The sequence below is a fragment of the Pseudorca crassidens genome, chromosome X (assembly GCF_039906515.1).
Source record: "Pseudorca crassidens isolate mPseCra1 chromosome X, mPseCra1.hap1, whole genome shotgun sequence".
NCBI lineage: Eukaryota > Metazoa > Chordata > Mammalia > Artiodactyla > Delphinidae > Pseudorca > Pseudorca crassidens.
In genome coordinates this window covers 12,447,337-12,470,828 of record NC_090317.1, presented here as the reverse complement: position 1 = coordinate 12,470,828, position 23,492 = coordinate 12,447,337, and the positions used below count along the sequence as shown (strand labels likewise).

The following is a 23,492-nucleotide window of genomic DNA, read 5'->3' as shown; positions in this document are numbered from 1 at the left end:
TGCTGTGCTGATGCCGTAAGTGGAACTACTTTTACCTGTAAGCCTTAGGCCCTTTTTTCCAAATGGCTAACATCTTCCTCTCTACCCATAGGATTAAGGTCCCTGTTGAGAGGCGACATAGGACTGTAGGCTCTTGGGTTGTTCCTTGACAGGTTGCAATCAGTCTTTTGATTGTTCTGATTAAGTGCTTTTTCTGCAGTAATAAACTAGAGCATTGTCCATAGTTCAGTGTTTCCTACCCTACGGGCTACCCCAGGCATTTACTGTGGACTGAATAAATAATATTTCAGAAAATTAAAAACTGTAGTTTTAAAAAATGTATGGAAATACTGTTATGCCTAGTTAAATACAAATTGCTTTAAAAATAATACTGACTTTATAGTAACAGTTTGTCAGTTAAGAGTTTCTTAATGTACAGATACTCGTATCATGTGGAAATCAATGAAATATTTCAGTGTTAGAATGGTATCCTAATATTTAAAAAATAGAGTATCTGTAACAAAAAGAAATGAGCTGGAACTCAGAGGAGCCAGGTTCTAATCTTGGCTCAGTTATAAATTCTGGGTCCCTTTGGAGCAAGGGAGTTGTTCTCCAGTCCTGTATTTTTCCAGTCTAATAAAAACTTTACATAGCACAGGGAACTATTATCCAATCTCCTGGGATAAACCATAATGGAAAAGAATATTTTAAAAAAAGAACGTATGTATGTATATAACTGAGTCACTTTGCTGTACAGCAGAGATTAGCACAGCATTGTAAATCATCAATACTTCAATTAAAAACAAACAAAAAATTTGTTTATTGCTAAATATTTATTGTGATTCTGTTACACTGCAAACACATATTCAGTACTTATCAATATGCCGTTCCTCAGCCTTTTAAACATTCACAGTGCCCCTGTGAGGTAGGTATTGTCACCTCTTCTTCCAGAAAAGGTTAATGAAGCATGTGGAAGGAAGGTATTTGTTCTTTTCTATTATTACATAATTTTTCAGAAACGGTCTTTACTTCATTTAGCATTCACTGCGGCATCCAGTGAGAACTTCAGTTAATTTTATTTTTCCAAATAAAGTTACTATTTACTCAATCTTCTTATCACTTATTTTATTTTATTTTTGGCTGCAACACGCGGCTTGAGGGATCTCAGTTCCTTGACCAGGGACTGAACCCGGGCTACGGCGGTGAAAGCCTGGGGAATCCTAACCACAGGACCTCCCTCTTATCACTTATTTTAAATTCAACCTTTATCATATACTGAATTCCTGTATATACAGGATCTGCTTTTGGACTCTGTTTTCTGGTCCATTGCTCTGTCTTCCTAGTCCTGTGCTGTTTCATTGTGTCAATGATTGTAGTTTAAAATCTTTTGACATTTTGTAAGGCATGTGTAACTTTTTAATTTTTCCTTAGTATTTTCAGGAGATAAAAAAATCCAGACCATTCTTGCCCATTTTTCTCTTCTGGATGAATAATTAGACTGAGATTTTCAAGTTTAATTGGAAAAAATATATTGGATTAAAATTAATTTGTGGAGGGACTTTCCTGGTGGTGCAGTGGTTAAGAATCCACCTGCCAATGCAGGGGACACGGGTTTGATCCCTGGTCTGGGAAGATTCCCACATGCTGTGGAGCTACTAAGCCCATGTGCCACAACTACTGAGCCTGTGCTCTAGAGCCCACGAGCCACAACTACTGAGCCTGCACTCCACAACTACTGAAGCCCGCGTGCTGCAACTACTGAAGCCCGTGCGCTTAGAGCCCGTGCTCCGCAACAAGAGAAGCCACCACAATGAGAAGCCTGTGCACTGCAACGAAGACTAGCCCCCGCTTGCCACAACTAGAGAAAGCCCACACGCAGCAACGAAGACCCAACACAGACAAAAGTTAAAAACAAAAAACAAAAAAAAAAAAAACTGGCTAAAATTAATTTGTGGAGAACTGACTTTTCCAGACCATGGTAGGTGTCTTCATTTATCCTCATCATCTTTCATATGCTTCAGTAAAGTATTATAGTTGCATTAACGTAGGTCTTAAGCATTTTGTGTTAGGTTTATTTCTAGGCATTATTATTATTGCTTTTGTGGATACATAGAGCTAGTTTTTGAAGGAGGGATAAAATTTGGATTTGGGGAACAAAAATAGCACAACTGAAGTCTTAGTGAAGAAAACAAGCATGTAGTGTCTGGGAGAAGGAATAAGGGTTAATTATTGGGTGGTAAAAACTATATGGGTGGCTCTCTGTCATGTCCAGGATAAGTCTTACTAATAATACTTGCCTTACCTCCTTGATAGGGCTATTATGAAGGTTCTTAAAATGTGTGAGATATAGGAAAATTAGTCTTCTAGTCTAATGCAAATAAGCAGAATTGTTGAGGACAATTTAAATGTTAGATGAACACATTCTGACACCTTGTGGTCATTTAAGGGTATGTATGATGTTGGAATTCCATTGGTTGAACTGAAAGCATATGGATTGTTCACAAAATCATATTTAGAGCTAAAGAGGGGTCTTAGAGATAATCTAATCCAACCTTCCTGTTTTACACATGAGGAAAGTGAGTCACAGAGAGCAAATGGACTCTACTCAAACTCACACAGCTTCTTTTTTTGTTTTTTTTGTTTTTCCCGTATGCGGGCCTCTCACTGTTGTGGCTTCTCCCGTTGTGGACGGAGCACAGGCTCCGGACGCTCAGGCTCAGCGGCCATGGCTCACGGGCCTAGCCACTCCACGGCATGTGGGATCTTCCCGGACTGGGGCACGAACCCGTGTCCCCTGCATCGGCAGGCGGACTCTCAACCACTGCGCCACCAGGGAAGTCCTCACACAGCTTCTTAGTAACAGCTGGGATCATTTTTTCTGACCTCTTGCCTATTGCTGTTTCCTATATCATGTCCCACTTGCTGATTTTTTACAGTTATAGAAGAAAAGAACTAAAATAATATTTTCATAGTTTTAAATTCCTGAGAGCTATTGCTACATAATTTTGATGTCATCTCTGAGGAATTTAAATCATTTATGTATGTATGTGTCGGGGTGGTGGTGGTGGTGTTTTCTGCGAGTGTGAGGGAGAAATAGGGCTGATTTCTGGGTGTTCCTAAAGCTGGCCAAATTGTAAGCCCTAAAAGATTTAGTCATTCCGGCTCAGTGCAGTGGATCTACACAACACTTTGAACTTCAGGGACCTAGAATATTTTCTAAGCTATTCACAGTGTTTTCTTAATAGTCCAAGGAGATCTGTATCTTCCCGGAATGGGTCTGTCTCTCTATGCCTGCTGCCCTAAGTCACTGGAAGTAGAGCCTCAGCCTGAATGTAGTGATGGATTTAGAGCATAGCAGCTGGGGCCAATGGGTCACTGTCACTCTCTGGGGAAGAGAATCTGAACGGTGCATTTTCATGATCACAAGAGGGCTTCCATTGCTTTGCACAGATGTACTTCTCCACACAGGTTCAAGGAGCAACTCCCCCATGGTTCCCATGTACTTCTTTTCTGAGAAGAACTTAGAAGGGGCAGATTAGTGGGATGACCTCAGCCCTACCCATTGCAGTTGACCTTGGGACTAAAACTGGCATTCGTCCTCTACCTCCTCTACTCTGCATTCTAAATTCACCTCGCCCTCAGCTGTCTCCTCAGCAGGTCTCGTGGCTAACCTGGTGGTGTGACCCAAACCTTCGTTCTTTAATGGTTTGAACCCTTGGAAATCACACCCTTCTCAGTCTGGCCTTGCTGTACTTGTCCATTCACAGTTAGAATGGGGCAAGTGTACCCAAGTGGATCACCTGGGTTCCACAGCTAATTCTTCCTACACCCCTGGTGTAAAAGCAGTCCTACCTCCTTCTGCTGATAAGGGTCAATTATCCCTACCACTATCTTGACTCGTCTTCTTGCCTGCTGGTCCTTTGGCACAAAGAATAGTTTAATGGGACCCTTGCTGTGTCCCCTACCCTGGAAAGATTGTGCCCCCTTTGGGAAACAGGACCTACAACCCTGTGGACCTCAGAGTTGAGGGAACAGAAAGCATAAAATCCTTGGATGGTCACTGGGAGTACAGTTGAGTAGGACGACTACTACTTTCACTCCTTTGTTCTCAGACCTATGTGTTCTTCCTAGTGAGGACATAGCACCATATTGAGGTCTTTATTACATACACTGAATTTCTCAGGATGGCACCCCATCCTTTCAGAGTGTTGTCCCCAAGCTAGTGCTTCAGCTATGCCTTTAGAAAGCCAATACAGTTCTCCCTGGGGCTGGCTGCCTTTGAATGGTGTGCTATGTTACATAACTAGTAGATCCCATGGTCATGGGTCCACTCCCACACTTCGCTCATTGTGAATTGAGTCTTCTGGTTGCATGCTATACTCACATCCCTCTGCATTCTCTAAGCCCCAGGATAGTGGTGCTGGCTGAGGTTCTGCCAACAGCGAAGGAAAACCCATTGCTGGAATAAATATCTATCCTCGTATGAATCACTGGCCCATCCAGAACAAGAGGGTTTGATTATAGTCTGTTTGAAACCAAGTGGTTAGTAAGTCTCTTTGAGGAATAGGGCCATACCAGGAGTGGGGGTAGCAATATTCATATCAGACAAAATAGACTTTAAAACAAAGGCCATAAAGAAAAAATAAAGGTGGACACTATAAAATGATAGAAGGATCAGTACAAGAGGATATTACACTCATTAACATATATGCACCCAATATAGGAGCACCTAAATACATAAAATAAATACTAACAGACATAAAAGGAGAAATTGATGAGAATACAATAATAGTAGGAGACTTTAACACTGCGCTAGCATCAATGGACAGATCTTCTAGACAGAAAATCAATAAGGCAACAAAGATCCTAAGTGACACAATAGAACAGTTAGACTTAATTGATATTTTCAGGACATTACATCCAAAAAAACCCAGAATATACATTCTTTTCAAGTGCATATGGAACATTCTCTAGGATAGATCACATACTAGGACAGAAAACAAGCTTCAACAAATTTAAGAGGATAGAAATTACTTCAGGCATTTTCTCTGACCACAATGGCATGAAACTAGAAATCAACCACGGAAAGAGAAATGAGAAAAAATGATTGCATGGAGACTAAACAACATGCTATTAAAAAAAGCAATGAGTCAATGATGAAATCAAAGAGGAAATTAAAAACTACCTTGAGACAAATGACAATGAGAACACAACTATACAAAATCTATGGGATGCAGCAAAAGCATTCCTAAGAGAGAAGTTCACAGGCCTTCCTCAAAAAACAAGAAAAATCTTAAATAAACAACCTAAGCTACCATCTAAAAGAAGTAGAAAAAGAAGAACAAACAAAACCTAAGGTCAGCAGAAGGAAGGAAATACTAAAGATCAGAGAGGAAATAAATAAAAGATTAAAAAAACAATAGAAAAATCAATAAAAACAAGAGTTGGTTTTTTGAAGGGGTAAACAAAATCGACAAACCTCTGGCCAGGCTCACCAAGAAGAAAAGAGAGAGGACTCAAAAAAAACCCAAAATAATTAAAGAGAAGAAATAACAACCAATATCCTAGAAATATAAAAAACCATAAGAGAATACTATGAACAATAATATGCCAACAAATTGGACAAGCTAGAAGTGGACAAGTTTCTAGAAACATACAGTTCACCAAAACTGAATCAAGAAGAAATAGATAATTTGAACAGACCAATCACTAGAAGTGAAATAGCATCTGTAATAATAATAATAAAAAAAAAAACTCCCTGCAAACAAAAGTCCAGGACTGGATGGCTTCACTGAGGAATTCTACCAAACATACAAAGAAGAACTTACACTGATCCTTCACAAACTCTTCCAAAAGATTGAAGAGGAGGGAACACTCCCAAGGTCATTCTATGAAACCACCATCACCCTGATACCAAAACAAGACAAAGACACTACCAAAAAAGAAAATTACAGACCAATATCTTTGATGAATATAAATGCAAAAATTCTCAACAAAATATTAGCAAACCAAATCTAACAACACATAAAAAAAGATCATACACCATGATCAAGTTGGATTCATCCCAGGGTCACAAAGATGGTTCAACATATGCAAATCAATCAGTGTGATACACCACATCACCAAAAGAAAGGACAAAAACCACATGATCATCTCAATAGATGCAGAAAAAGCATCTGATAAAATTCAACATCCATTCATGGTAAAATCTCTTACCAAAGTGGGTATAGAGGGACCATATCTCAACATAATAAAGGTTATTTATGACAAACCCACAGCCAACATAATGCTCAATAGTGAAATGCTGAAAGCTTTCCTGCTAAAATCTGAACAAGACAAGGATGCCCACCCTCACCACTTCTATTCAACATAGTATTGGAAGTGCTAGCCACAGCAATCAGGCAAGAAAAAGAAATAAAACGTATCCATATTGGAAGAGAAGAGGTAAAATTGTCATTATACTCAGCTGGCATGATACTAAATGTAGAAAACCCTAAAGAATCCACACAAAAACTACTAGAACTAATAAACGAATTCAGCAAGGTAGTAGGATACAAGATTAACATACAGTAATCTGTTGCATTTCTTTACACCAACAATGAAATATCAGAAAGGGAAAGTAAAAAAAAAAATCCCTTTTAAAATTGCATCCCCCCAAAAATAAAATAAAATACTTAGGAATAAACCTGACCGAAGAGATGAAAGACTTCTACGCTGAGAATTATAAAACATTGTTAAAGGAAATTGAAGATTATTTAAAGAAATGGAAAGATATCCCATGGTCTTGGATTGGAAGAATTAATATTGTTAAAATAGCCATACTACACAAAGAAATCTACAGATTTAATGGGATCCCTCTCAAATTACCTATGACATTTTTTCACAGAACTAGAACAAATAATCCTAAAAGTTATATGGAACCACAAAAGACCCAGAATTGCCAAAGCAATCCTGAGGAAAACAAACAAAGCTGGAGGTATAACCCTACCAGACTCCAGATAATATTACAAAGGTACAGTAATCAAAACAGCATGGTATTGGCACAAAAACAGACATATAGATCAATGGAACAGAATACAGAGCCCAGAAATAAACTTACATTCAATTAATACTTACAGTCAATTAATCGTTGACAAAGGAGGCAAGAATATACAATGGAGAAAAGACAGTCTCTTTGGCAAGTGGTGTTGGGAAAGCTGGACAGATGCATGTAAATCAACAAAGTTAGAACACTGTCTCACACCATACACTAAAATAAACTCAAAATGGCTTAAAGACTTAAATATAAGACAATAAACTCCAAGAAGAAGACATAGGCAAAACATTCTCTGACATAAATTGTAGAAATGTTTTCTTAGGTCAGTCTCCCAAGGCAATAGAAATAAGAGCAAAATAAACAGATGGGACCTAATCAAACTTATAAACTTCTGTACAGCAAAGGAAACCATAAACAAAATGAAAAGACAGGCTATGGCCTGGGAGAAAATATTTGCAAATGATGTGACTGACAAGGGCTTAATTTCCAAAATACACAAACAGTTCATACAACTCAGTAACAAAAAACCCAAATGACACAATCAAAAAATGGGCAGAAGACCTAAATAGACATTTCTCCAAAAAAGACATGCAGATGGCCAACAGGCACATGAAAAGATGCTCAATATCACTAATTATCAGAGAAACGCAAACCAAAACTTAAATGAAGTTGCACCTCACACCAGTCAGAATGGCCATCATCAAAAAATCCACAAATAATAAATGCTGGAGAGGGTGTGGAGAAAAGGGAACCCTCCTCCACTGTGAGAATGTAAATTGGTGCAACCACTATGTAAAACAGTATGGAGGTTCCTTAAAAAACTAAAACCAGAGTTGCCATATGATCCAGCAATCCCACTCCTGGGCATATGTCCAGAGAAAACTCTAATTCAAAAAAATACATGCACCCCAATGTTCAGAGCAGCACTATTTACAATAGCCAAGACATGAAAGCAACCTAAGTGTCCATTGAAAGACCAATGGATAAACAAGATGTGGTACATATATAAAATGGAATACTACTCAGCCATAAAAAAGAACAAAATAACGCCATTTGCAGCAACATGGATGGATATAGAGATTATCATGCTAAGTGAAGTAAGTCAGACAGAGAAAGACAAATACAATATGATATCATTTATATATAGAATCTAAAGTATGATACAAAGCAACTTATATACAAAACAGAAAAAGACTCACATAGAAAACAAACTTATGCTTACCAAAGGGCAAACAGGGGAGAGGGATCAATTAGGAGTGTGCTATTAGCAGATACAAACTACAATATATAAACTAGATAAATAACAAGGACCTACCATAGCACAGGGAACTATATTCAATATCTTGTAATAAACTGTAATGGAAAAGAATCTGGAAAAGAATATATGTGTGTGTGTGTGTGTGTGTGTGTGTGTGTGTATGTGTGTGTATAACTGAATCACTTTGCTGTACGCCAGAAACTAACACAGCATTGTAAATCAACTATACTTTAGTAAAAAATTAAATAAGTAAATAAAATATATCCCATGTTCCCTTGTGATTTATTATTTGACATTTGACCCGTGGGTACTTTATAAGTGTTCTATGTAATTTCCAAGTAGTTGTGGATTTCCCAAATTTTCTTCTGTTCTGGGTTTCTAATTTAATTCCATTTGGTGAACATACTTTGTATAATTTCAGTTCTTTTAAATTTATTGAGATTTGCTTCATGGCCTAGTGTATGATCTATCCTGAAGAATGTACCATGTGCACTTGAATATGTATACTGTATTCTGCTGTTGTTGGGTGGGGTGTTCTCTGGATATCAGGTCTAATTTGTTGATGATATTATTCTAGTCTCCTATATCCTTGCTGATTTTCTGTCTATCAGTTATTGAGAGGAGGATGTTGAAGTCTCTATTACTGTTGAATTGTCTATTTCATCCTTCAGTTCTGACAGTTTTTGTTTCATGTATTTAGAGTTGTTAGGTATATATTTCTTTTAATTATTATAGCTTCCTGATGGACTGACATTTTATTATAAAATTATTATTTATAAACTATTATATAATGTTCCTCTTTAGTAATTTTTCTTAAAGTTACTTTTTGTGATATTAGTGTAGCCACTGCAGTTCTCTTTTTGTTGCTGTGTACATGGTATATCTTTTTCTGTATCCTTTTACTTTCAACCTATTTGTGTCTTCATATCTAAAGTGTGTCTCTTGTAGAAAAAATGTAATTGAATTGTATTTTAAAATTCAGCCTGAGAATCTGCCTTCTGATTTATGTTTAATCCTTCTGCATTTGATATAATTATTGACATGACTGGATTTATCTTTGCCATTTTGCTACTTGTTTTTTTTTAATTTCAATTATTGTACTTTGAGGTATAAAATAAGCTACAAGGATATATTGCACAGCATGGTGAATATAGCCAATATTTTATAATAACTATAAATGGAGCATAACTTTTAAAAATTGTGCATTACTATATGGTGCACCTGTAACTTATATAATATTGTACAGCAACTGTACTTCAATAAACAAATTATTGTACTTTGCAACTTCTTTTTAAACATTTCTATCTTTATTTTTTGTCTGATGGCTAATTATCATGATATTTTCATTAATTCTTTAAACAGTGTTTCCTTTAATTCTCTGTAAAAATATTTATAATAGCCGCCTTCAGGTTTTGTCCATCTTCTTGACCCATATAAATATGTTCTATTGACCACTTTTGTTCCTGTTTATGGGGTGTTCTTCCTTGTTTCTTTTTTGTGTTCTGTAAGATTTTGTTGAAACCTGGGCATTTTAGATAATATATTGTAGGCAATACGGATTCTCATTTCCCCTCTTGGAAGTTGTTACTGCTTTGTGTCTTTTTCTGTTTGTTTAGTAACTTGCCTGAACTATTTTTTTTTTTGGGGGGGTCTGTCTCCTCTACAGTGTCTCTGCCCAGTTGTCTTCATTCTTGCTTTCATTTTTAAGCATGGCTTCCTAGGAGCTGTGACTGGATTATTACGTATAATGGTCAACCTGAATCTTTACACCTGCAATAGCATTCCCCTCCTCTAGGACATTTCCCAGGTCAGCACTGGGGACTCTTTAGCAATTGCACCACCACTATGTGCCAGAGACCATCCATGTTCCATCTACCAACCAGGATGGTGTCCGCTCCCTCTGCTGGACAGTGAGTGAGCCAGTCCTAAATCCTCATCTTATTGCCTATCTTCTCAGACCACTCTTGATATCATTTGTGCAAGTTCAGGTCCCAAAGAAGCAGGTGCCAAGACAGGATTAAACATGCAGAGGGTTATTAGGGAGACTGCCTGTAAGGGAAAACGTGAAGGTTGCCAGAGGAGGCTGGGAGAGCTGAAAGATCACAATGCAGGTTGACCCTTGCCAAGGTGATGGAGAAGGAAGGAAGAACGATTGAAAGAAACTTTAGACTCAATGCAGTTTTAAGGAAGTTTGGCAAGGCCAATGGTTGGAGGAGTGGGGTGGTCCTTGAACTAAAGTTGGCTGTCAGAGGAGTCCTGCATCTCCCAGGAACGGGCCTGCATTCTAATCCCTGCCTTGTTCAGTCACTGTCTAGGAGTAGCTTATGGAAAGCTTGGCTTCAGTGCAAATTCAGTGGTAGATTTCAGAGCACAGCAGCTGGGACGGTCAGTGAAATGTACTCAGTCAGAGTTCTGAGAGGCACAGTAAAGAGAAGAGATTTCATGGCTACCGCATTTATTCTTTATTTTCCTTTTAAAAATATCTTCTCCAACTTTTCATTTTTACTTATTCTCTTATTTTCAACACATCTTCTTTCTTTCTTTAAAATATTTTTATTGAAGCATAGGTGACTTACAATGTTGTGTTAGTTTCGGGTGTACAGCAAAGTGATTCAGTTATACATATACATATATAAATCTTTTTCAGAATTACTAGTCTTCTTTTGTATTTTATAATAAATATTTAAATAAAGTGTTACTAATTATTGAGTAGTAAAAGTGGAAACAAACTGGGTCAGAAAAAAGTGTGAAAGGATAAAGGTGTGAACAGTGGAATTTCAAAGATAAAGGTGTGAACAGTGGAATTTCAAGGGACTAATATATGCTGATTGTCAAAAAAGGATGTTGAAGTTTGAATTTTAAAATTGTTTTCCCACCGTCCTCAAAATTTATGAAGAATGTAGAAAAAATTTACCCTATGCTAGAAATAATATTTAAAATATTTTTTCTATAGGGTATGACAAGGCCCATCTACTTCAGTAAATACCCATTTTTTCTTTGTTTCTTGGGCCTTTCTGTGTATGACTTGAATCGTCAGAGGTAACCTGTGCAAGGCTCAGTTAATGTGTCTTAACAGTGCCCTTCACTACCTAATGTTTTGACTTCAGGTTTTCTTAAACAAGTAACCAGAAATCTTAGAACTCTTACAAAATCAGGTTTATATGATCATATATGTTGCATTCTTATTGCTATTGTATGCAGAATAATTTTATTACAGGCTTGCCTCTAAGATAGGAGTCTTTTACTGGGGTGAATGTTTTCCCTATCATCCCCTGATGTTGTTTGCACAAGGATGCACATAAGTGGGCTTGGATCACGTTTCTTTATCAGATGGAGGCAGTTGGCATGAGTGGAAGAACTATCTGTGTTGTAACATCAGGAATAACACCACATCAATGTGCATGTTTATGGGAAATGTTTTGTCTAAGAAAACAGTTTGCTCACAGAACTCTGTCTTAGATACTTGGAATTTCTCTGCAAAATGAAGCAAGCAAATAAATAAGCTGTTTGTTCCCCAGCATAATTTGATGAAAACTGCTCCATTTCTGGAGGTGTGGCACTGGATATTAATCTTTATTATTTTTAACTGCATCAGATCCCACTTAGCATTGCTGTAGAAAATCAAATTATCATTGCTAACTTAGCTTTCATGTAAACTTGAATCTGACAAATTGAATGGGTAGATTTACTACTTGAAAGAACTTTTTTAGTACCTTCTCAGTTTCTGTGGACACATCTTTGTCCTCCCAGCTGTCTTCCTCCACTACTGATAATGTTTTTTTTTTAACATTTTGATAGAGCCATGTAAATTGAAGTCTTTCCTCAAGCTGCTCACGACAACTAGACATATTAATATGTATGAATTTAGGAATAAATTTTAACTGGGAACCATCATGTGTTAATCATGTGACCATTTTACCAAAAAGATGTATAGCCACCTGCATGAGTCTGTAAGTCACTTGTGGGTGTGGGTTAGTAGGAAAGGAGGATAGAAATGAACCTTTAAACCATTATAGTCAGTTCTCAAATTTATGTGCTGATAAGTAAGAGAGGAATGGCTCTGATAATCCCAAAGAGTGGATCATCTAACAGCTGTTTCTCTTTGATGTGGAAATGGATAATGGAAATTTTTATTTTTTCCTAACATACTGACCTTCTTAGTTCTGTTTATGTACTAAAAACTAATTTTTGACGTAGCCTATTTGTTCCAAGGTCCAGGAGTTGGAGGAGAGAAGACACTCCAGAAGCATGCTTGTTGATGGGAAGAATTTGGACTGTATTAAGCATTGTTAAAGATACTCAAGAAATTGGGTAAGCCACATATGGAAACTGTGAGAGAATACTGTAACTCAGCTCCTTAATTGAACACTGAATGATCAAGGGGATATTCTTTCAATTTAAATTTTAAAGAATTACTTTAAAACACTTTATATACGTTTTGGTATTTGTGTGCCCTTCTGAATAAATCGAATCAGTGCAGATTGAGATAACCCAGATATCTAAATAACCAAACTAGATAACCCCAAAATAAGCATTCCAGTTACTTTTTCTCTGAGTAACAAGTTTTAAAAATTTTATTTTCCACCTCATTTTGCCTACATTTGCTTATTTCAAATTGGTCCTAAAATGGCTACATGAAAAAATAACTACACTTACATGTCAATATCGTCCTTTTTTTCTACTTAATTGTAGTGGAATGAAAAAGTTTGTTCTTCTTCAAATTCTTTATGATGTGATGTATTTGAATACAGAATATGTGGGTTCTGTTCCGAGTTCCACCTTTTCCTGCTAGTAATACGATGATACATCACTTTGTCTAATACTAATTTCAACTTGATAATACCACTTGAAAGAGCTTGAGCCTGACCACAAGCTTGATATGTACAAACAGTGTGATCTACATTCAAAAAAACTTCTAATATTTTACAGGCTGGGCTGAGAAGAATAAGTATCTAGAGAAAAGAAGAAGGTGGTCATCCTTTTCTTTTCTTTTTTTTTTTTTAATTTATAAATTTATTTATTTTTGGCTGTGTTGGGTCTTTGTTGCTGCTTGTGGGCTTTCTCTAGTTGTGGCAAGCAGGAGCTACTCTTTTTTTTTTTTGCGGTACACAGGCCTCTCACTGTTGTGGCCTCTCCCGTTGCAGAGCACAGGCTCCGGACGCTCAGGCTCAGCGGCCACGGCTCACGGGCCCAGCCGCTCCGCGGCACATGGGATCCTCCCAGACCGGGGCACGAACCCATGTCCCCCGCATCGGCAGGCGGACTCCTAACCACTGCGCCACCAGGGAAGCCCGGTCATCCTTTTCTGATCTGCACTGTTAAGACTTCAACTGGAATAGTATGCTCATTTCATGACACCACATTTTGGGTAAGTTGTTGGGAAGATGACCAGCATCTGGGACAGTGGCTTTCAAAACTTTTTTGATGACCCATGATAGGAAATATATTTTACATTACAACCCAATATGTGTGTGTGTGTGTGTGTGTGTGTCTGTGTGTGTGTGTTGTGTGTCTGTGTAATAGAAAAGTGTCATAAAACATTTAAAACATGTGACACAGTCTGATATTTCTATTCTAGGAAGTTGTATTATGTTCTGATTCATTTTTAAACAATTGGTATCATGAAGCAACTCAGGAGCACGTCCCCACATTTTGGAAAACGTTGATCTGAAATATTAATTTAACTATAATAATTTAATGATTCTTATCACCATCATTAGTTGACACTACATAACACCTTAGTTAATATGCAATTGCTCATCTAATGAGTAGTGTGTGCTGTTTGGTACAAACTTATATATTGCAAAAAACAGTCATTGTACCTATCAGAGAAATGCAGGTGGCTGGCTACATACACAATTAAAATTACTTTAGCAAGAGCTGGTCCATGTGGAATCACTGCTTAAAATGAAAAGGAAAGAAAAGAAATTCTCATGATAATTTTGTTTTAACTTTGCGTATCAGTGACATGTTTGTCAATCATATTGTTATTCCCATAGGGGAATAGAAAAGAAAATCAGATATACCTAAAGAAATCAGAAATGCTATTTTAAGCAAATAAAACAGAACTAAGACTAGATTGCACAGTCTGTGTAAACAAATACAAATTAAATACCTACGGAACGCCTGGCTCCCTTATTTCATCTGCCTCCTGTGCTTAGTCAAAGCACCTCTCTCCTGTATTGTAGAGAATCTGAATTCCTGACTCGGTATGATACTTATAATCTATTTGGTTGAAAGAAGAGTGGCCATACTTTTCTGATTAAATGATGCATTTATTGTCTTAATTTGTGTGGTACTGTATCAAAGGGAATTGATTACAAGGCTATTTGTGATTGAGTTTTATAAATCCATATTCCCTATATTCCATTTGATGTCTCTTTTAGGTATAGCATATGTTATATCATCATCTCTCTGGATTTTCATCTCTTGGATAACACTCATTTTTCATTATACCTGGAATTTTAAAAAAACAGAGATTATTGTTGGTATAAATTGAATAAAAGAGCAACAAGTGATATCACCATATTACTCATTCATTCCTTAAATCTGACAACCTGAGTTTACTGTCCCTAGCCCCACACTTTACCTTCCCTCACTTTCTGTCCCTTCACAGGTACAGCATGGGGTGGCTTAGCCAACTAGAGCTGAAAAATGCCCCGAGGTTCATGGCACCAATAGAAAGGGAGAGTGGCCTGATGAAAATGTCACGGGCTGTGAAAAGCAACTATAGTAAAATGTTTAATTTTAGTATCTAGATGATGGGTGTGTTCAACGTACAATTCTTTCAATTTTTCTGTACATGTGAAAATTTTCATAATAAAATGTTAGTAAAAAAAAAAGAAAAGTGGTTTAGGTAAGATAGGGCCTGAGAATTGACCACGAAATGGTAATATGAAGGTAATCAGAGACGTTAGCAAGAGGAGTTTTGATGGAGTGGTGAGGATGCAAACCTGACTGGAATGAGTTTGAGAGACAAGGGGAGGAAAAGAACTGGAGACAGCGAGTTTGAGCAGCTCTTTTGAGGAACTGTTAAGGGATAGGAAATTTACTGTAAATGGGGCAGCAGTGGGGGGGTGCTGAGGGAAAGAGATGATGCCTGAAATGACACGTTTGTATGCTAATGGGAATGATCCAGCCCGAAAGAAGAATGACAGGAGGGATGTCCTTGAGTCGGCGTTGGGTAGACTTTTGTGCACAGGTGGAGGGGTTGGCCTTAACATGGATAGCTCATCTGTAGCAACAGGCAGGAAGGCAGAGAATATGATTACGGATGCAGGTATAAAGGGAGGAGTAGTGGTGGGAGCTGGTGGAAGTTCTCTTTTGACCATTTGTATTTTCTCAGTGAAAGAAGAACAAGACCATCACTGAGGTGTGAGGCTGTCGGAAAATGTCAGGGATTTGAGGGGACAGGAAAATATATGAGATAGTCTTCTAGGAGAATGGGAGAGTAAATGGACTAGGGAAATGGAATAGTATATTTTTTAGGAAACAAGTCCTAGAAGTTGAATTGCTGGGTCAAAAATTGTATGCGCATTCTTTTTTTTTTTTGCGGTGCGTGGACCTCTCACTGTTGTGGCCTCTCCCGTTGTGGAGCACAGGCTCCGGACGCGCAGGCCCAGCGGCCATGGCTCACGGGCCCAGCCGCTCCGCGGCATGTGGGATCCTCCCGGACCGGGGCACGAACCGGTGTCCCCTGCATCAGCAGGAGGGCTCTCAACCACTGTGCCACCAGGGAAGCCCTGCGCATTCTTTTCTTTTGATAGATGTTGACAATTTACCTCTATAAAAGTTAAACCCATTTATACACCTACAAATGATATATGAGCTTTTCTGTTCACTTGCTCCTTTGCCAACACAGTATGCTATCAAACATCTTGATCTCTTTCAATATGATAGTCGAAAACCCATATTTTGGTGTACTTTTAATTTGTATATCTCCTCTTATGCATGGCGTAAGCATCTTTTCATATGATTAAAAGCTGACAGGAGAAAATTGGATTTTTCCAATTTACCTTAAGAGGTAAAAAATTCTACTTTCTGTCTCTGTGACTAAACCTACACTGAGACCCAGCTTAGGAGTAGAAAAGGTCTTAGAAGAGGTCTTAGGTTTTGTCCAAGCTCACAAGAAACAAGTGAGTCTTAGAATAAGGACCATAAGCCAGGACTTCTGATGTCCTGGCCAAGGCTCAAGTTCTGTGCTTGGTGCTTGGGGAAGACAAAAGTCTTGGGACAGACAAGTGATGAAATACTCATACGTGAGCTTTAGGGAGATGAATAAGCCCGTGTGTCTGTGCTGGATGAGGATGGGTGAGGAGCAGTGGATTGCTCATAGCAGGCATTTAGCAAATATGCAAAGGGAAAGAAAGAGGACACCTTCCAGTAGGCAACAACTCTGCAAGACGCAACAGTGGCCTTCCAGCTCATACAACTCTGAAGTAAGTGGTCTCATAGGTTCCAGGAGAGAAAGCCAAGACAGAAGGAAAAACTCCCAGAAGTGTTACTCACAGGACTCCTGTGTATGACTGAGTAATCTATGTGCTGCACAAAGGGTCCTGGTGGGTGAGACTGGGCAGGAAGACCTGAAAATCAGCCTCAGTTCCGTTTGCTGTGCCATGAGCCCACAAGGCTATGCAAGCCCGGAGAGGGTTCACGTTTCTAATATGTCCAACAAGAGGGCGTGCTTCACCAATTTGTTAACGCAGAGGGGCATCGTTTCCCAATCCATCTGTTCTGAGGGGGGCGCCTTTGTCTAATTTGAATAAAAGGGCTGTGTAAGCTAGTGGTGGCCACATTGGTGCCCTCTGCAATCACGCAGCACAATGTTCCTGGAAATGGCTATGGGCCCTCAAGTTCCTGTGATGTCCCAAGAATTGTATGGAAGGACTGGAGGTAGGGCTCCCAGTTATAAGGCTGTAGAAGGAGATCAGAGGGAAGCGACTGAGTAGAGATAGGTTTAGGGAGATAAGAAAATAACTTGGAATTATACAAGGAGCCTAAAATGTGGTTTTTCTATAGCTAAAATGCTAAATGTTAATAAAATTAATGTAGTATACTCCACGTCCAGCAGAATAATTTACTGTATTTACAGAATTATGAGGAACTATTCACATCGAATGTTTGCACTCGTTAATATGGAACATGAAGAATAGATTCCATTTTGATACAGAAATTAGCATGGCCCCTGCCCAAGGATGATATGCAAACTTTTGAAGCATTCCATATTTTTAATCTTGTAATAACATATAATGGAATATAATCTTCAAAAAACTGAATCACTATACTGTACACTTGAAGCTCATACACTATTGTAAATCAACTATGCTTTAATTTAAAAAAAAAAGAATAGATTCCATTTGGTTTCTGGTCTGCCTTGTTGTAGTACAGGTTAGGAAACCTCATCAGAAGATAAGAAAGTCAGTGCCAGGGAGGGACTAAGACAAATGAAATTACATTATATATTATATATTTATATATAATTATATAAATATATACTATGTTATAAAGTATTATATAGATATTATTCACTTTGTAAGAAATTTAATCGTTTTTGCATACCGCATGTCTCCAACAACTATTCACTTTCTGACTGTAGAGTTTCAGGTGTTGATTCCTGTCTTTTGAGATAAACAGAATTCCCACTAGCATTCGAACAATAAAAACCAAAGCACAGTAAAAGACAAGTAACTTTAAAGAAAGCTGTACACTTGCAAATTATATGTGTCTGGACTAATAGTCTTTACCACCAAAACACGTGCATCAAATTACAGTTAAAGTCATACAGCCATGTTCATATTATCTGTTTAGGAAGGAGGATTTTGTGTGTGCCAAGCAAGAAAAGTGAAAGCAAAGAAAGCAGCAATTCCTAAAGAGAATTTTAAAGACATGGAAGATTATAGTATTTAATTTATGAGCAAATGCTCATCTAATTTATTGTATTTTATGGACAGTGCTGATAACCAATATACAGGCAAAGACAGAATCATATAGTATGTGAAAGAAGACCTAGTCTATATTTTCTTTTGAAATAATTATACTCTCACTGAAGGTGAATATCGTATTCATTTACCTGAGTATTTGACGGATATCCACTATCCTGATGACCTCCAGTGTTTTCATTTGGTCTGGCTGGTGATCCATTGAATTTTATGGGTGCTGCAAAAATATTTTTGAATATTTACTGTCCTGAAAACTTCTAACAGTGGAAAATAGTTACTCTTGGATACAGTTTTACTTCCCCAGTGGCTAATGTTACTTTTTAAGCCTATCAGTCGTCCAGTTAACGTTTACTCACTGGAGTAAGCCATGTGCGAATGAAGGTGACATTCCACTAAAAATACAAAAATAAAAGGATAAAAGAACTTTGGAATTTTGTCCATTATTTAAATACTTTTACTCTTTTTGTCATATGGAAAAAAGGCAAAGTTTAACTGTAGTCCAATTATCTGTCTTTTCTCTATCCTTTGAACTAAGATACTCTGCTTCCTTGAGAATTCCGAAGTGGAGCCAGTAATATGAGGTCACGCACATCACCATATTGGTATTACTTCATAGAATCAAACCAGCCAATGGGGTGACTGAGAGAATGAAGGGGTGGACCTAGAGGGCTGCTTAGGGTTCCTGCTGGGAGTGTGGACATAGGGGTGAATGAGACCAGATCTCTGCCCTCAGGGAGATTGTAGTTTAGTAACAGAAGGCAGACAAGATATCAATGACAATTCAGGATGACACAAAATCACACACATCAAATAGAGGAGGCAGCAGAATGTAAAGAGGAGGGATTCGGTGATCAAAATGCCTGGACTCCATCCCGTTCTCTCACTTGCTAGTTGTTGATCTAGAGCAAACTACTTGCTCTCTGAAGCTCAGTTTCCTCATCTGTAAAATGGGGGTAAAAATATCACCTCTTTCACAGAGTTATTGTGATGGTTAAGTAAGATCATCAGTGTAAAGTTCACAGTAGTGTCTGACACCAGAAATCTCAGCTCTTGCTGTTATATATGACAATATCTACATGCATAGTAAGCCAGCAACTCAGTACACCTCTAGCCTCTGGGATACTATTCAGAGACCTAAACCCCAGAGTGGCTGCCTCCCAGAGTTTTCTTAATGGAGACAAATTGGATAATTGCAAAACCTGTCTAGTGGTCACCTGATATCCCTAGGCAGTTGATTATGGCAGGTTTTTACTTTATTCCTATAAGACCCCATTCTTGTCTTTCCCCCATCATTCTGTGATTGCCCCACTCTGTCTCTACCCTGAATTCTCAGAATTTCATCTGACTCACTCCTTCCATATTGGTTTGTCTTTGGACCTGGACAGACCCTGATGTTTGCTCTCTTTTGACTTAGTTTTGGACAGTCAATCTCTTGTAGGCACTGACGCTTTAATCAATGTATAAGTCAGGATTCTATCAGAGAAGCAGAACCAGTAGGAGATATAAATATCACATATATCATATACATATATGTATCTTTGATATATATATGTATATATATGAGTTTTCACAAATATATATATCTCCTATGATATCTGTATCTACCTATCTATCATCTATCTATCTATCTATCTTTCTATCATCTATCTATCTATCCTTCTATCTACCTATCAAGGAATTGGCTTACACAGTCGTGGAGACTGGCTAGGCAAGTCTGCAATCTGTAGGGCGTGCTGGCAGGCTAGAAACTCTTGGGCAGGAGCTGATACTGCAGTCTACAGGCAGATTTCCTCCTTCTTCAGAAAAACCTCAGTTTTTCTTTTAAGGCCTTTCAGCTAATGAAGCCCACCCACATTATTGAGGATAATCTCCTTTACTTAAAATGAACTGATTGTAGATGTTAATATCATCTACAAAATACCTGCCCAGTAGCACCTCCAGTAGTGTTTGATTAGATAACTGTGTACTGTAGCCTGGCCAAGTTGACACAGAAAGCTAACTAAACGACACACTCAGTTTCTCTGAATTCCCCTAAGGTCTAGTGGACATCTAGCACCCCTGAGACTTGGTCCTTCCCTTGGCTTTAATATGCCATGTACCCAGCCCAGCTGGCTACCCCTACCCACCCACAAGGATATGGCTCCTTTATTAATGATGTTGACTGAGGTGTAGAGAGAAGTATAGGTTAGAGGGCCATTTAAATGCTGTCCCTTCATTTCATAATCCCTCTGGAGTTAGAAGTAAATCCTTAGTAAACAATTAGGCTTGAGATAAAGTAATTAATCCTGTATTGGTGATATATTAAACAGCTAATTTCAGGTAAGAGTATGTTGAGAATCTTCTAGTCCAGTGATCTCTAAACCTGCCAATACATCTTAATCCCTTAGGGAACTTTAAAAATACATATTTTTAGGGCTTCCCTGGTGGCGCAGTGGTTGAGAGTCCCCCTGCCGATGCAGGGGACACGGGTTCGTGCCCCGGTTCGGGAAGATCCCACATGCCGCGGAGCGGCTGGGCCCGTGAGCCATGGCCGCTGAGCCTGCGCGTCCGGAGCCTGTGCTCCGCAGCGGGAGAGGCCACGACAGTGAGAGGCCCGCGTACCACACACAAAAAAAATACAGATTTTTAGGTGTCAACCCCCGAGAGCTACTAATTCTGTATTAGGGAGGTACTGCATATCTGCATTTAAAAATATTTTTCCTGGTGATTTTGATGCATAGGCAGTTAACGAAACTGTTGACATGGTCTGGCCCCCTTGTGTGACTGATGAGGAAATTCTTACAACGATCTTTCAGCTGATCTCTACAGCTTATCCATTCTGTCTTTCAAAGTGCTTCTTTTATTTCTCAGAAAGGGTTCCCTTTAGGGTGGATTCTCTTTCATAACTTTACGCATGTTCCTTTCCGTTACACTTTTCAATTGGGCCACAACCTCCCACAAACAGGCTTAGCCTCACTCCAGAATCTAGTCCTCCTCCTATCTCTCCATCACTTACCTGGCACCACCGTCCATCCACCCAGTTACTTATTTCAACAACTAACAGTCATACAAATTACGTTTTCCCCTTACCTGGATTTTATTCTTCTTTTATAGCAGCAATAATATCCTGTTGACTCTACTTCCAAAATTTGTCCTGAATCTTAAACCTTTCTACCATCTACTCTGCTTTCATCTGAATTGAGCCATCGACATCTTTTGCCTGGACTTCTACAAGATACTTTTCACAAACCTCCCCGCTTTCAAAACTTGCCAAAATACAGTCTGTTCTCAACACAGTAGCCAAAATTAAAATTTAAAAGGATAAATCATATCATGTCATTTCCCTGCTTAAGTCCCTGCAAAAGCTTTCCATTGCAATTAGCTATCACATATTACCATTTCCAATAGGTCCCTGTGTAATCTGACCCTTGTCAACCTTTTTGGCCTCACCTCCTACCCTTTTCCATCTCTTTGTCTCTGGGCATGTCAGGCTCATTCAGTCTTGGGACATTTATATTAGTTGATCTGTCAGCCCAGGAAGCACTTCTGCCTATAGTTTCTTGGTTTACTCCTCATCAGTCAGACCTTACGTCAAATGTCACTGTCTCACAGTGGCCTTTCCTCACTACCCAAGATGCTCTAGCATATAACTCTGTTTTAATTTCTTTGTAGCACTCATTTTCTTACATTCTTATTATTTGTTTGATCCCTTATATTGATCTGTTTTCCCTCTTAAACTTGTAATATTTTTTAAGGCGTGGGCCATGTCTGTCTTATTTGCTGTTGTACCAAAGCACCTAGGACAATGCTTGGCTTTCTCCCCTTCCCCCCTGCTTGGCTATATAGAGTCCACAAGTACTTTTGATCAGCAAAAGTCACAGCACTAGGGACTTCCCTGGTGGTCCAGTGGTAAAGAATCCGCCTTACAATGCAGGGGACACGGGTTCGATCCCTGGTCAGGGAACTAAGATCCCACATGCCGTGGGGCAAATAAGCCCACGCGCCACAACTACTGAGCTCAGGGGCCTCAACTAGAGAGCTTGCATGCTGCAAACTACAGAGCCCACGCACTCTGGAGCCCGTGCGCCGCAACTAGAGAGAGAAAACCCGCACGTCACAACTAGAGAGAAGCCCGCACGCCACAATGAAAGATCCCACGTGCCTCAACGAAGATCCTGTGTGCCACAACTAAGACCCGATGCAGCCAAGAATAAAATAAATAAATTAATTAATTAAAAAAAAGAAGTAACAACACTAGTTTTCTCTGTGTTCTTCAGCTAAAATCTGGACTATTTTAATGAGTTTGTAGCACTACTCAATGAAAGACACGCTAGAGAGTCTCCAGAGGAGGGTAGTCAGAATGGTGAAAAGTTTTGAGATTTCAATTGTATGAGGAGCAGGTCATGAGACTTCCATGTTTAATCTGGAGCAGGGCAGACTAAAGAGAGCCATCTCATGTTCATCACCGGTGCTAATCCTCCTTTGCTCATTTGTGCTCTCTAGCTTTCTCCCTAGTTTTGAGTCATTAATGCTTCTTGTTGTGTTAAAGATCAGCTCAAATTCTGGGCCTTTTTTCTCATTATAACAAAAGCTTTTGAATTCAGATGGAAATTGCACTTTCGTTCACGTTCTCAGCAGAAAAGTCAAGCTTCTTAGGTGAACTTCTGTGGTTTTATTTATGCTGAACTGACCCTGGTACAGTCCCTGCTAGCGGCTGTGTTCCGATAGATGCAAAAGGCTGGAAAATTCTATTGACTTTCTTTTTATGCAAGTAAAAGTAGTTAAATGCATTATATTCTCAGAGTTTTGGGGCATTAGGTTGCAAACACCATCATTTTCTCTTTTATCTCCTGATTTAAAAGAAATTAGTTCTTTTTCATAGCAGTATCAGGCATGGAAACATCAGCAGCTCAGGATACAGTCTTAGTGTAGTGTGATTCCAATTCTGCCAGTCCTTCTGCCAGAGACTGTTTCTTCTTCTCCCACTGAGATAGGTCCTGGGTATCTCACCTTGCTGTTCGAGTGGTGAGCGTGGCTCTGTTGTTGCATCTAAAATTAAAAAAAAAAAAAAGAAGTAACAACGCTAGTTTTCTCTGTGTTCTTCAGCTAAAATCTGGACTATTTTAATGAGTTTGTAGCACTACTCTCTGAAAGACACGCTAGAGAATCTCCAGAGGATAGCCAGAATGGTGAAAAGTTTTGAGATTTCGGTTGTATGAGGAGCAGGTCAGGTGTAATGCCTGCTGTGGCTCGGCAGTGCTGTTCTCCTTTTCCCAGGTGGGGACCCAGGGTCTCATGCAAA

The 23,492-nt window shown here is 38.7% G+C and overlaps 1 non-coding gene across 1 annotated transcript; it reads left to right on the top strand.

Moving 5' to 3' along the window:
• Positions 1-17,399: 17,399 nt before the first annotated feature.
• LOC137217662 (U6 spliceosomal RNA) lies at positions 17,400-17,502 on the top strand. The gene has a single exon (XR_010940170.1). It is a non-coding gene; the product is annotated as a U6 spliceosomal RNA (small nuclear RNA).
• Positions 17,503-23,492: the final 5,990 nt, after the last annotated feature.